We start from the raw sequence: 13,342 nt of genomic DNA, 5'->3' as shown, positions 1-13,342 counted from the left end.
GGAAACCTGTACACTATCTTCCACATTACTCTCTTCTTCTTGGTCAATTTCAACATTCTCCTCTTTACTTCCAAAGTAACAAAACTCAATTTCTTCACATATATTCTTCACATCTATTTCAGAACCATGCAAAAGAGCAGTGCATAATTGTTTAAGCATAATTGCTGGACTCTTAGCATAATACAACATTCTAACTAATTTCCTCACTTTATTATGATGCACTGCTAGCATCCTGAAATGATGAAAAACACTCTGGCATACTCTCCTGGAAAGACAAGCCAGTGAATGACCATGCAAACCTATCACTTCTCTCACTCTGCAAGGATCTAATTCTTGCAACAACTTCATTTTCTGCTTCAAACTTTTCTTATTAAATGACCGTATGAAATCACAAAGCAAATTGATGGAATCCTGTCGTACACTGCAAATACTACTACACTTCCAGGTGTACACAGGACCCTTAGGACGTCTCCCTAAAACCTCATTACCTAACACCTCTTCTATCTCTGTTCTCACAACTTTTTCTTTTTCAACTGGACAACCATCTTTCACTTCATAAGCTCGACCACTGGTGTCAACTGCATGCACCAAATCATTATCCTGGAAATAACTCTCCTCATTAAAAAATGCCTCAGAGCTTGAACTATGCATCCATTCTCCAGAAAAAACTTCACAAAAATTACTACGATTAACTATTCTCTTCCATCTACTATTTCTTTTGAAATCATAAATTACCTTGTTTAGCTTCCTAATTCTATTGATTGTCAAAATAAATAACTTACGTTTAATTTCAAATGCCTGATCAATAACTTTCTCAACTATTTTTTTTCTCTTATAAAAAACCACTTTCTGTTGACCTTTCTTAATATTTTTTAACAAATTCCCAATTATCCTGTTGCGGAACATTCGTTTACGAATATCCCTAAACTGTTGTTTCCTTCTACTTTCATGCATAGAGTTATCTCTTACTCTAGCAGTAACATTTCTCATTGGCCTTTCCTTACCATTTGAATTGTTTCTCCTTTTCTGGACTGAAACATTTTCTGTAGTAATATTTTTTTTACTACACATATTTCTTATGACTGTTTTTGGACTCTTACCCGGTGCTTTCTTGGTGACTTGACAAATCTTTTTGTTAGAGGACTGCTGCATTATTCCATGGTCCTGCTGTCTTTGACGTTTTGCAGCCTTTCTCACTCTTTCTTTGCTAGGCATCCTAAAATCTTGAAATAATCTGCAGTTGAATCTGTGGTAAAATATAATAAAAAATGTTATTAACCACTATTACCCAACAGTAAATTAATAACAGTCATCAAAAACTTAACACACTACTTAAGTATATAATATACTGAAGCCTATCTCAATTTTTCACTGAACAGGACTCATCTCTTCTTAACCTTGGATAAACCTCACCTACTCTGTGTCCCCTGCACATAATTAAATGTAAAGGGGCAGATTTATATTAACTAGCACATCCCCAGGGATGCACCAGTTAACGTGCACCGCTGCTCTGCCACCCACGGTGTGCCGCATTTACAATCAGATAGGACAAAGCTACATCAAAACCCTGCGCCTGCTTGAAGCAGGCATAGATCTTGACGCAGGTAGGCTGAAAGCTAAAGCAACAACTAAGTGTCGTGTGCAGAAGTTACAAAAAAGGAAAAATGGCGTTTAAAGCAGTAATGAGACCATGCTAACGTAACACAGAGTAAAAATATCCAGGATCTACATCAGTTTGGGGTTCACGAACCTGGCAGGTACAAGGCACTGAGGCTTTCCACCGTGCATGTCTCATCCCAAATCATATGTTGTTTGTGAATGAAACAATTTCCCAGACCAAATGCTTTGGATTGGCTACTTCTAAAAAATTAAACACCCCTACTATCCCGGAGTTAGAGGAATATGATGGTTGGAGTAATTTTACTCGTTGTCCATTAAAGATTTACAGGCCCTACTCCGTAATTCTTCCTTTAACATTTCCAGTATAAATCCAAAAGGTTGACTGCTTTGGCAACGTGCCTTATCCACGGTTTAATAACGCTGTCTTTTGCTTTATATAAGTTTTCAAATTGTATGAAATATATACCAATAGGTCGTTATTAACCTTTAGGTAGTGGTTTTCTTCATGAGGTCTGGTCGCTTCCATACACATACAGATTTTCAAAGATGATCAAGAACTTTATCTGAATGGAGAGGAATGCACTGAGACGCCAGATCATTCACTAATGTGTAGGCACATACAGTTACACGGTTCATGCAACAAACACCGACCAAATATGGCTTGCGTGTTGCAAGGCACACCAGTTCCTGCTATCATCCCCACGTTCAAGTTCTTGGAAAATGGTAGTTATTTGATGCTCAATAATGAAGATTGTTCTGGGTTAATTAAAAGTATTCATTTTATCGTAACAGTAAATGAACGGGTTATTTGCTGCAGAAATGTTCTATTTCCTCCCACACATGAACATAGGGAGTTTTCAATCTGGCCACAAATACCAACCTTGGGAGCACATTTCAACGGCATGGCAAGAATAAGAGCTCTTTTGTCTCAGAGAGAGGTGGCCTTGAGTTCGGCCCGTGAAACTTTCGTGCTTCACATAGCGAACACCCGTACAGAGGTGCAGACCCTTTTAAATACAGATTCGCCTTTCCATTTCAGCAAGATGGTTCGGACTATCTCTAACGCGTCCTCCACAAAGGGCCTGGAGCACTTTTTTAAAGTTGTTACCAGTGGTCTCGTGACTTCATTTGAGAAAATCTTTGGAGTCATCCCTGCTTTCTTTCATTCTATTTTTTCCACTCTGCTTCGTGGATTCCCATTTTTACTTGCATTACCAGCGGACGCTCTTGTGCTTTTTTTACATTTTTAAATATGGATGTCCCTCCTGTGCAAGCTCCCGCCCTGCAGCTGCTGACACTGTTCCGCAATCGCATGCTAGAATATTATGGCACAATGCCGTTGGCGATATTAAGCACGGCATATGGATTATCTTTTCGATTCTCCTACTTCACCTGTGTCCAGCCTGTATTTCACTGCCTGACCTGTGATTTCGATTGGGCCATTGATTTGTGTCTCTGCGGACCGGTTTCTCCTGACGTCGACTTTAATCAGCTGATGACTCCTATCATTACTCACGAGTTGGTTTGTCCTGGCGAAAGGATTATGGCTGTGGCATTGATGCATGGACTAATTGGTCCCTGGAATTTACTGGCGGCAACACAGTCTTTCTTGGAACAGAGCTTTCTTGAAAACCCACCGAGCTGTCCTCTGATGTTGATAGAGGATCCGGTGCTGGGAGAGCACTTATGTTCTTTTCCGCTTTTAAATTGGATGGCTGAACTCTTTTCGGATGAAGACGGTGACTTCCTATTGGAGGCTGTTGCAACTTATTTTGCATACACAGTTATGTCATAGACCTTTTTCATGTTTGATATGCTGAGTACTAGCATTTCATTGACAATTCATTGACTTATTTGTCAAGTTTTTATTATTTAGCTTGCCTATTGGCTTAAGACTCGATAAAGTACTTGGCTGTTTTATTTTTCTTTAGCATTACATTTTCCTAGTTTTTAATGTTTTACCTTGCGGACCGTCCACATATAAAGTTGCAATCTGCTCTCATGAGATGGCACTTCTATTATCTTATTCAGTTCGTTTCCGGATCATGGGGAGGTGTCATCTAGGTCCTGGATATCTTTACACCGTGTTAAGTTAGCATGGACTCATTACCGGTTTAAACGCCATTTTTTCCTTTTTTGCAACTTCTGCACACGACACTTAGTTGTTGCTTTAGCTTTCAACCTAATAGTTCATCGTGATTTACATGAGAATAATATGTTATTGCTCTACTATCTGCTTTACTTCTTAAACTATATCTGTACAGCGAGTGCTGAAGTTTCAAGAACAACACGATACAGAATTGTTATGAGGTCTGATCTCCACGACTTCATACTCATAACATAAGTGCAGCTTCTCCCAATTCTGGGCATGAGGCGGGTTTTATATTGCTTTGCCGAACACACATACACAACACTTGATGCGGTTCACATGAAGAGAGAGCTGGTGTATGCTGATGTGATTCCTTCAAATCTAAGACACTAAAGTATCGGCACGCCCTAAACCAACACAAAGAGACCTTCTTAGCAAATAATATATTATGTGTATTAGGGAGGGTGAGATATAAGCAGCCGCGGGCCGTGGAGGGAGTTACGGTGGGGCAGGGAGGCGGGGAGGGGGAGGGGCAGGGTGGAGCCCTCTCCACCCTGCCCGTCACCCTCCCCGCCTCCCTGCCCCACCGTAACTACCTCCACGGCCCGCGGCTGCTTATAAGTGTTGCTAACTCTTATTCATTTACAGCATGTTAACATACTGTCACCATTCGCTTTTTATGTACTACTGACTATGCTGGTAATTTTGCTACTGATAATATGTGTACTTGTATAATCTAAGATACTACGCCTGAGAAGACGGCATTAGTAAATAAACATTTCAAATACACATGTGTTCTTCTTAACTCCATGTTCTGGTTTCTAAGAAATATATAACGACCGACTGTTGATGAGTTCCACGTATCCTGAGGTACTATAAGTTCATATTCTGGATTGTCTAAACATTGAGAGTTTGTTATATCCAATGTGACACTGTACCTAGCTTGCTAAGGGGTTTTGATTACTAAGGTGAGTTTTGGGACACCCTAATTCGCCGAGGTTCCAATCCTCCGTCCACAGTTCTGTGTGAGAACAGAAACCCTGCGACAGGGGCACCCCTCAGCCTTACTGGAGCTTCATCACACTTGCGATACAACTCCAGCAATGCGCCAACTTTACGGCACAAATACGTCACGCATCTGTGCTGTTTTTGCCCCGTGATGCGCCGCATTGTAAATGCAGCACACCATAGGTGACGGAACAGCGGCACAGAATGACTAACACATCCCTGGTGATGCGCCAGTCATCATAAATCTATCCCTATGCTTCTTATCTTGTTAGAGATGAACCGCCATATGTATCATCAAAGTTTTTTGCATTTCCTAAATAGCGAACTTTAAGGAATAAATAGCGATTCTTTACCATTCCTAGTTTGCGATGACCTATTTGCTAATTACAAATTACCCATTCATTTCCATGCAGCAGGAGGCCCATAGGAATGAAGGTGCAATTTGCGATTAGCAATTACCTCATCGCAAATTACAAATTTTTCCGACGGTGCAGGGGTGTCTCAAGAACACCCTGCTGCACCCCTGAAAAAGAAATTTGGGGTCATATGGCGCACATAAATTTTGAAAACATTCCTTTACCTCAAAAACGATTTTCAACTCATAATTTGAAAACACTGCACATGGGGAAATGACTTAAAATGTCCTTAAGACACATAAAAGCATTTTTTGATTGCCTTTGCAGCATGTTTCAGTCACCTTTAACATGCCTATGTAACGGAAACATTCAAAATCTAAATTTGCCATGCACAGGTGGGAGCATATTTACAAGCAATTTGCTCCACAGACAAACTTCTTACATTGAAATGGGAAAAATAACATCAGAGACTCTCAATTACCTTATAAAGAAGCAGACACCATTATGTCCTTCTCATCAATATTAAAACCATTGCTTTTTCTCAAAAACGATTTACAAGTCATAATTTGAAAACACTCCACAGCTCCTATGCACATAAAAGCCCTGTCAGTACTAATACTTCACATTTTCTCCAATTACAATTTCTCAAAGAAACAAAATCTATTTGTGAAACACTTGAGACAAAGCAACATTTGAAAAACACAACTTTCTTCATAATTTTCTCCTTAAAGCACACTATTTTCTATCTAAATTAAAGAAATCTTTTCTCACCTTAGCAAATACTTTGAGTTTCAAAACAGTCTCAGAAACACACCAATTTGTCTTCAGCAGAGCAAAAGGTATGCACTCCAGAGTCTGCAGCTATCAAAAGCACAGAAATGCTGTAATTCCTCACACATATCTCTCATGTCACCCAATCAAAACTCTTCCCTCACTTTTTTTCAAAGCAAAACCCTTCCCCCCTCTGCCCCCTCTCTGCTTTTTCTGCATAGCAACCACCTCTTGCAAGACCTCTCACACAACAATGTTGCAATTGAACTCTGAACTCTCAGTGCACCTGCATATCCAGAGCATTCTTTCATTTAATGATTTTTTCTTCGCCACTCAAAATACATCTTTCAACGAACTCATCCATGCACACTAACTTTCTGTTTTCAGCAATCAAAATCCACCAATCACTCTTACTGCTTCATTAACACAGAAACTCCTCAGTTTTTTTCATTTTACACTCTCATTTTTTCAACTGCCATTTCATTGCCACACTTCATCTGACTGCAGCAGAACCTTCTCTCACCATGTTTTCTGTCTGGATTGTTGGACATAGTTACATCTATTGGGCTCAAAGGTACGCTGAAAACAGGAATTTACCTAACCTCAATTTACAAGATGTGGAAATTAAGTGGTTTGGCCACAGAGGATTAAAATGTCACCAATTGATACCATTGGTGAAAACCTTTATGCATTTGCCAAAACCTGACCTGTTAATTGTGCACTGTGGAGGTAATGATTTGGGCACTTTGACTGGGGTAGGTCTGGAAATGCTTTTAAAGGACACCTTTGAGCAATTGATGGCACTTTTTCCTCAGACTGCCTTGGTATATTCAAATATATGCCAAAGACAGAAATGGAGGTGGTCGAACCAATTTTGTCCACAAATTGAGAAATCGAGGAAGCATGTAAACAAATCTGTTTCAGCTTACATGAGAGACCATGGAATGAGCTCCCTGTACAACAATAACTTGCGTTACTACATGCAAGATATCTACAGAGGAGATGGAGTTCACTTCTCAGATGAGGGCAACAGAGTTTTCACTCTGAATTTAAGACTGTGCATTGGTACCTACTTATAAGTACCTAAATGTACCATAAACCCAAAAGCTCTTCTCAGAGCTACCCTACATCTGATCACTCACAATTATTATTTTACTCTAACTTTTTTCACTAATTTTCAAGAAAGTACGCTCCCCAGAACGCTTCCCGGTTCGCGAACCGGGCGCACTCCACGCAAAAAAACTAAAAAAACGGTATATTTTTTTTTTGCCCTGCGAGACCCTTTCAAAGCCTCCACATCAAACCTAGGGGGTCAGGGACGATCTACTATGCCCCCTTATGGTCATTTGCCCCTTCGCTTTGGCCTCCTCTTGTCTCTCGATCCTACCGAGAGACAAGATGGCGGCCGCTACGGACTGTTTGGAATGTTTACAGACGCCGAAAAACCAATCAGCTTCGCAAACCTCCGTAACGCGAAAAGTACGCGAAGCGGAGCGCTGTTACAGATATATATCTTTTTTTGAACGTTAATTTCTCAAAATCCACTGGAGCACATATATTGAGACCTAGCAAAGGCACATCGGGCTACCAGTCCCTACAATTTAGCCAAGTTTCGTGCAAATCCATTCAGCCGTTCGATTATTATTATTTTATTTTTTTTTGCCCCGCGGGGCCCTTTTAAAACCTCCACATCAAACCTAGGGGGTCAGCGACAATGTACTATGCCCCCTTATGGTCATTTGCCCCTTCGCTTTGGCCTCCTCTTGTCTCTCGATCCTACCGAGAGACAAGATGGCGGCCGCTACGGACTGTTTGGAATGTTGACAGACGCCGGAGAACCAATCAGCTTCGCTTCACAAAGCTCCGTTGCGCGAAAAGTACGCGTCCTGGAGCGCTGCCCGGTCCGCTGTTACAGATATATATCTTTTTTTAAACGTTAATTTCTCAAAATCCACTGGAGCACATATATTGAGACCTACAAAAGGCACATCGGGCTACCAGTCCCTACAATTTTGCCAATCCATTCAGCCGTTCGGGCTAAAAGTGAGGCCAACCGCCCTATGGAAATTAACATGGGAAAACGCGTTTTGGGACCCCCCTTTTTTCTCGGCCCCCCCTTGACGAACCCCCCCAACATTTTCAGGGGCTGCTCAGAAACAAAATGTGCCATTTTCCTGAAAATTTCAGCCAATTCCGTCCACAAACGCCAAAGTTATTAGACATAGAATTTTCAAAAATCCCATAGAGAAAAAATCCTAACTATATATACCTACTGGCGACCGCCAGTAGGTAATATATATACATATATATATATATATATATATATATATATATGCAGTTCCACTTCCTTCGCAAAAGTGACGGGACACAAGGACAACGGTGCAAATTCAGGAGCAAAGGTAACCCTGTGTTAGATACAGGCTCACAGCGTGTAGCCGCAACAGCTATGCAAATGCACTCTCCTCGACAGGAAAAAGATCACTCCCAATCCTTTTTGCGCATTCCAATATTCTTTAAGACCCCGTGACCAAGGCGAAGGTATCACCGAAACACGTTGGGGTTTTTTGTCCGTGTTTATAATCACGATGCTGCATCTGATGAATTAAAGAATATTGGAATGCGCAAAAAGGATTGGGAGTGATCTTTTTCCTGTCGAGGAGAGTGCATTTGCGTAGCTGTTGCGGCTACACGCTGTGAGCCTGTAGGTATATATAGTTAGGATTTTTTCTCTATGGGATTTTTGAAAATTCTATGTCTAATAACTTTGGCGTTTGTGGACGGAATTGGCTGATGAAATTGATTGTTCTTTTTGTTGTTTTTTTTTTTGTTTTTTTTTATTTAAGTAGCAGTATTTATGATTATTAAATATAAATTTATTTTTGGGATTGTGCACAGTATACTATAAGTCTGACTTTACATTATAATCAATTTGGTACTAGTTTATGAATTACATATAAAAATGATTAAAGACTCAAACAATTTTTTAATATTAAATATAATTTTATTTTTCTGATTCTTTTTCAAAATTTAATAGAACGTCTAACATTTGACTGTCCGATATGTCTTCTTTTTGACTGAACATAACTTCCCACATTTGACCGTCCTCATATTGAAGTAAGAAATCCACAGATTCTACACATTGTAGAAGTTCATGGTCTCGTGATTCATCCATGAATTCCAAGTCAATGGGTTTAATGATTTCCTCATTGTTCATGTCTAGGACAATTTCAAATGAAACGTTCGGTTCTCCTTGCATTTTTGTGCTGAAATTTGAATAAAAAATAAATATATCAGTAGAGATAGGGCACTGTTGGGTTTAAGTTCAGACAGGTACTTTTGAGGCGTGAAGTAGTACTATTAAAAAGTGCCTGTGAAAAAGCCTAAGTAAATTCATAATTATACCACAGAAACCTAAATCAATCCATAATTATATTAAACAAGCCTTTCTCAATGTGTAACTCTTACAGAGGGATAGTATATAACTATCTGAAAATGTTTTCAAATTTATAAAATAATATCTTACCTTTTAAAAACAAGTTTAAGTTGTGAGTGAAAATGATCTTGCAATGTAGTTCAGGAAGTAGTAGTCAAAATGGCTGTGTTTCTCTCTCTTTTTTTTTTATATATATTCAGGTACAAAACCAATCAAATGTCAGGTAAAAAAAGTAGAAAATGAAAGTAACATTTTAATTGGTTGTCAATTCCAACACTTCAGATGTGTTTTGTAAAGTAATTTACCTCAGGGTATTTAGAAAGGTCTACAGGCTAAATGGCTAAATGGAATTCCAATCAAATTTGTGAAAATGGTAGGGATTGGTATGTAGTATGAGCTAATCTATATTTGGTGAAATTGTCTCCAGTGGTTTTTCTGTAAATTACTTTCCCACCTTTTTTAATCGAGCGCTTCCCGGTGAGCGCCCCGGTACGCGAACCGGCAGCGTTACGGGAGTCCTCCATTTTGTGTTTCGGTAGAATTGAGATACAAGATGGAGGGCAAATAATGTTCAGAATGGGTAGAAGGGGGCATGGTAGACGTATCCTGACCCCCTAGGTTTTCTGATGGTGGCTGAGGAGGCCCATATGTGCGAAAAAAAACATTTTTTTTCAAATTTTCGCACGGTTAGCGTCCGGTGCGCGTACCGGGTAGCGCTCCAGAAAGCGTAAATTGTGAAAATTAGTAAAAAAAAATTTACATTGAAAAATGTGTTTATGGTGATCATAGTTAGGGTAGCTCTGAGAAGAGCTTTTGGGTTTATGGTAGATTTAGGTACTTCTAAGTAGGTACCAATGCACAGTCTTAAATTCAGAATGAAAATTCTGTTCCCCTCATCTGAGAAGTGAACTCCATCTCCTCTGTAGATATCTTGCATGTAGTAACGCAAGTTATTGTTGTACATGGAGCCCATTCCATGGTCTCTCATGTAAGCTGAAACAGACTTATTTACATGCTTCCTCGATTTCTCAATTTGTGGACAAAATTGGTTCGACCACCTCCATTTCTGTCTTTGGCATATATTTGAATATACCAAGGCAGTTTGAGGAAAAAGTGCCATCAATTGGTCAAAGGTGTCTTTTAAAAGCATTTCCAGACCTACCCCAGTCAAAGTGCCCAAGTCATTTCCTCCACAGTGCACAATTAACAGGCCAGGTTTTGGCAAATGCATAAAGGTTTTCACCAATGGTATCAATTGGTGACATTTTAATCCTCTGTGGCCAATCCACTTAATTTCCACATTTTGTAAATTGAGGTTAGGTAAATTTCTGTTATCAGCATACCTTTGAGCCCAGTAGATGTAACTATGTCCAACAATCCAGACAGAAAACATGGTGAGAGAAGGTTCTGCTGCAGTCAGATGAAGTGTGGCAATGAAATGGCAGTTGAAAAAATAAGAGTTTAAAATGAAAAAAACTGTGGAGTTTCTGTGTTAATGAAGCAGTAGCAGTGATTGGTGGATTTTGATTGCTGAAAACAGAAAGTTAGGGTGCATGGATGAGTTCTTTGAAAGATGTAATTTGAAAGGTCAAGAAAAAATCATTTTATGAAAGATTGCACTGGATATGCAGGTGTACTGAGAGTTCAGAGTTCAATTGAAACATTGTTGAGTGAACTTGCAAACATCAGAGGTCTTTCAGGAGGTGGTTGCTATGGAAAAAAAGGCAGAAAGGGCAGAGGGGGGAAGGGTGTTGATTTGAAAAAAGTGAGGGAATAATAATAATAATAATATCCACATTTGTAAAGCGCACAATCATCCGTTAGGGTCTCTAGGCGCTGGGGGCCGTCGGGAAGATTAAGCAAGCTATTGCCCAGAGTCACATGGTGCTGGGCTAATCTGCGCCGGTGCCGGGGATCGAACCGTGATCCCCAGATTCCGGAGTCAGTCGCCCTGGCCGCGGCACCACACCTCTTCTAAGAGTTTTGATTGGGTGACATGAGAGATATGTGTGATGAATTACAGCATTTCTGTGGCATTGTTGCTTGCAGACTCTGGAGTGCATACCTTTTGCTCTGCTAAAGACAAATTGGTGTGTGTCTGAGACTGTTTTGAAACTCATAAAGTATTTGCTAAGGTGAGAAAAGATTCATTTAATTTAGATAGAGAATAGTATGCTTTAGGGAGAAAATTATGAAGAAAGTTGTGTATTTAAAATGTTGCTTTGTGTCAAGTGTTTTACAAATAGATTTTGTTTCTTTGAGTTACATAGCCATGTTAAAAGTGACGCAAAAATAGTGCAAGGGTCTTACAAAAATGCTTTCATGTGCCTTAGGGCATTTTAACTCACTTCCCCATGAATGTATGAATATAATTGCTTTACAAGATGTGTTTAAAAACGTTTTTTGAAATCAATTAGGTTTCTTGATATGTACTGCTAGAGTTTCATAGGTTGCTTGGGGCATATTTACAAGGCTTTTGAGTTCCTTTGATGTAATTTTTTCCATTTTATTTTAAGACATTTCCTTGTGGTGCAAGGTCCTTGTAAATACGCCCCCATGTGTGCTTGGCAAATTTAGATTTTAATTCTTTGAGTTACATAGCCATGTTAAAAGTGACCCAAAAATGGTGCAAGGGCCTTAAAAACGCTTTCATGTGTCTTAGGGCATTTTAAGTCATTTCCCCTTGAATGTAGCTATATAATTGATTTATATGATGTGTTTAAAAACGTTTTTTGAAATCAATTAGATTTCTGGATATGTACTGCTAGAGTTTCATAGGTTGCTTGGGGCATATTTATAAGGCCTTTGAGTCTCTCTGATGTTATTTTTCCCATTTTAATTTAAGACCTTTCCCTGTGGTGCAAGGTCCTTGTAAATACGCCCCCATCTGTGCTTGGCAAATTTAGATTTTGATTATTTGAGTTACATAGCCATGTTAAAAATGACCCAAAAATGGTGCAAGGGCCTTAAAAAAACGCTTTCATGTGTCTTAGGGCATTTTAAGTCACTTCCCGATGAATGTAGGTATATAATTGCTTTACATGATGTGTTTAAAAACGTTTTTTGAAATCAATTAGATTTCTGGATATGTAGTGCTAGAGTTTCATAGGTTGCTTGAGGCATATTTATATGGCCTTTGAGTCTCTCTGATGTTATAACGCACGTTAACTGGTGCATCCTTGGGGATGCGCCTGTTAACATAAATCTTCCCCTTTACATTTAAGTATGAGCAGGGGACACAGATTTGGTGAGGCTTATCCAAGGTTAAGAAGAAATGAGTCCTGTTCACTGAAAAATTGGACATAGGCCTCACCTCCGCAGCATCGCTGGACATGGTTAAATAATATCTGCAAAATGTTACTCTTGTTAAAAAAATTTACAATTATAGTCTCTGAGATTTGTCTCTTACTCTGCAACATCTCATTGTTGTTCTCTTTCTTTAAAGATAACGACAACATCAAGCATGAGTGATAATGAGCAATCTGTTGATCTCGATCTTATCATTGAACTTGTCATTGAAACGTCAGTGGAAGTAGATCCCTTGGATGATTTAAATCCTGAGGATGATGAAGAACATGATGAGGATGCCGATTTGTCAGAATTGTATGACATAGGGTGGGAAGCTGACCTGCTTGAGCCTATGGAACTATAAACATTTATTTTTAAAAGTTACTGGAAATGAAAAGTAAAAATGTAAACCGTTTCATTTAAAATTAAACACAACTTCAAAAACAGGTTGTGTGTAGTGTCTTTAATAAAATAGTCAAATATGCTCATAAAATTAGTTCAGATTCACATATAAACAGCACAGGTCAATGTAGAAGCATTCCATTTCTTTGCTACTATTTGTGAATACTAAATTTGCCAATGCACTAAAAATTATTCTATGTAAAAATGACAAGTAGTGTGTTACATTTTTGACGACTATTATTGATTTACTGTTTGCTAATAGTGGTTAATAACATTTTTTATTATATTTTACCACAGATTCAACTGCAGATCATTTAAAAATTAGAGAATGCCGTCTATAGAACGAAACCGAAAGGCTACAAAACGTCAAAGACA

Source organism: Lissotriton helveticus, chromosome 12, assembly GCF_964261635.1.
Source record: "Lissotriton helveticus chromosome 12, aLisHel1.1, whole genome shotgun sequence".
In the NCBI taxonomy this organism is placed as follows: domain Eukaryota; kingdom Metazoa; phylum Chordata; class Amphibia; order Caudata; family Salamandridae; genus Lissotriton; species Lissotriton helveticus.
Note: the sequence above shows the minus strand (reverse complement) of the source record.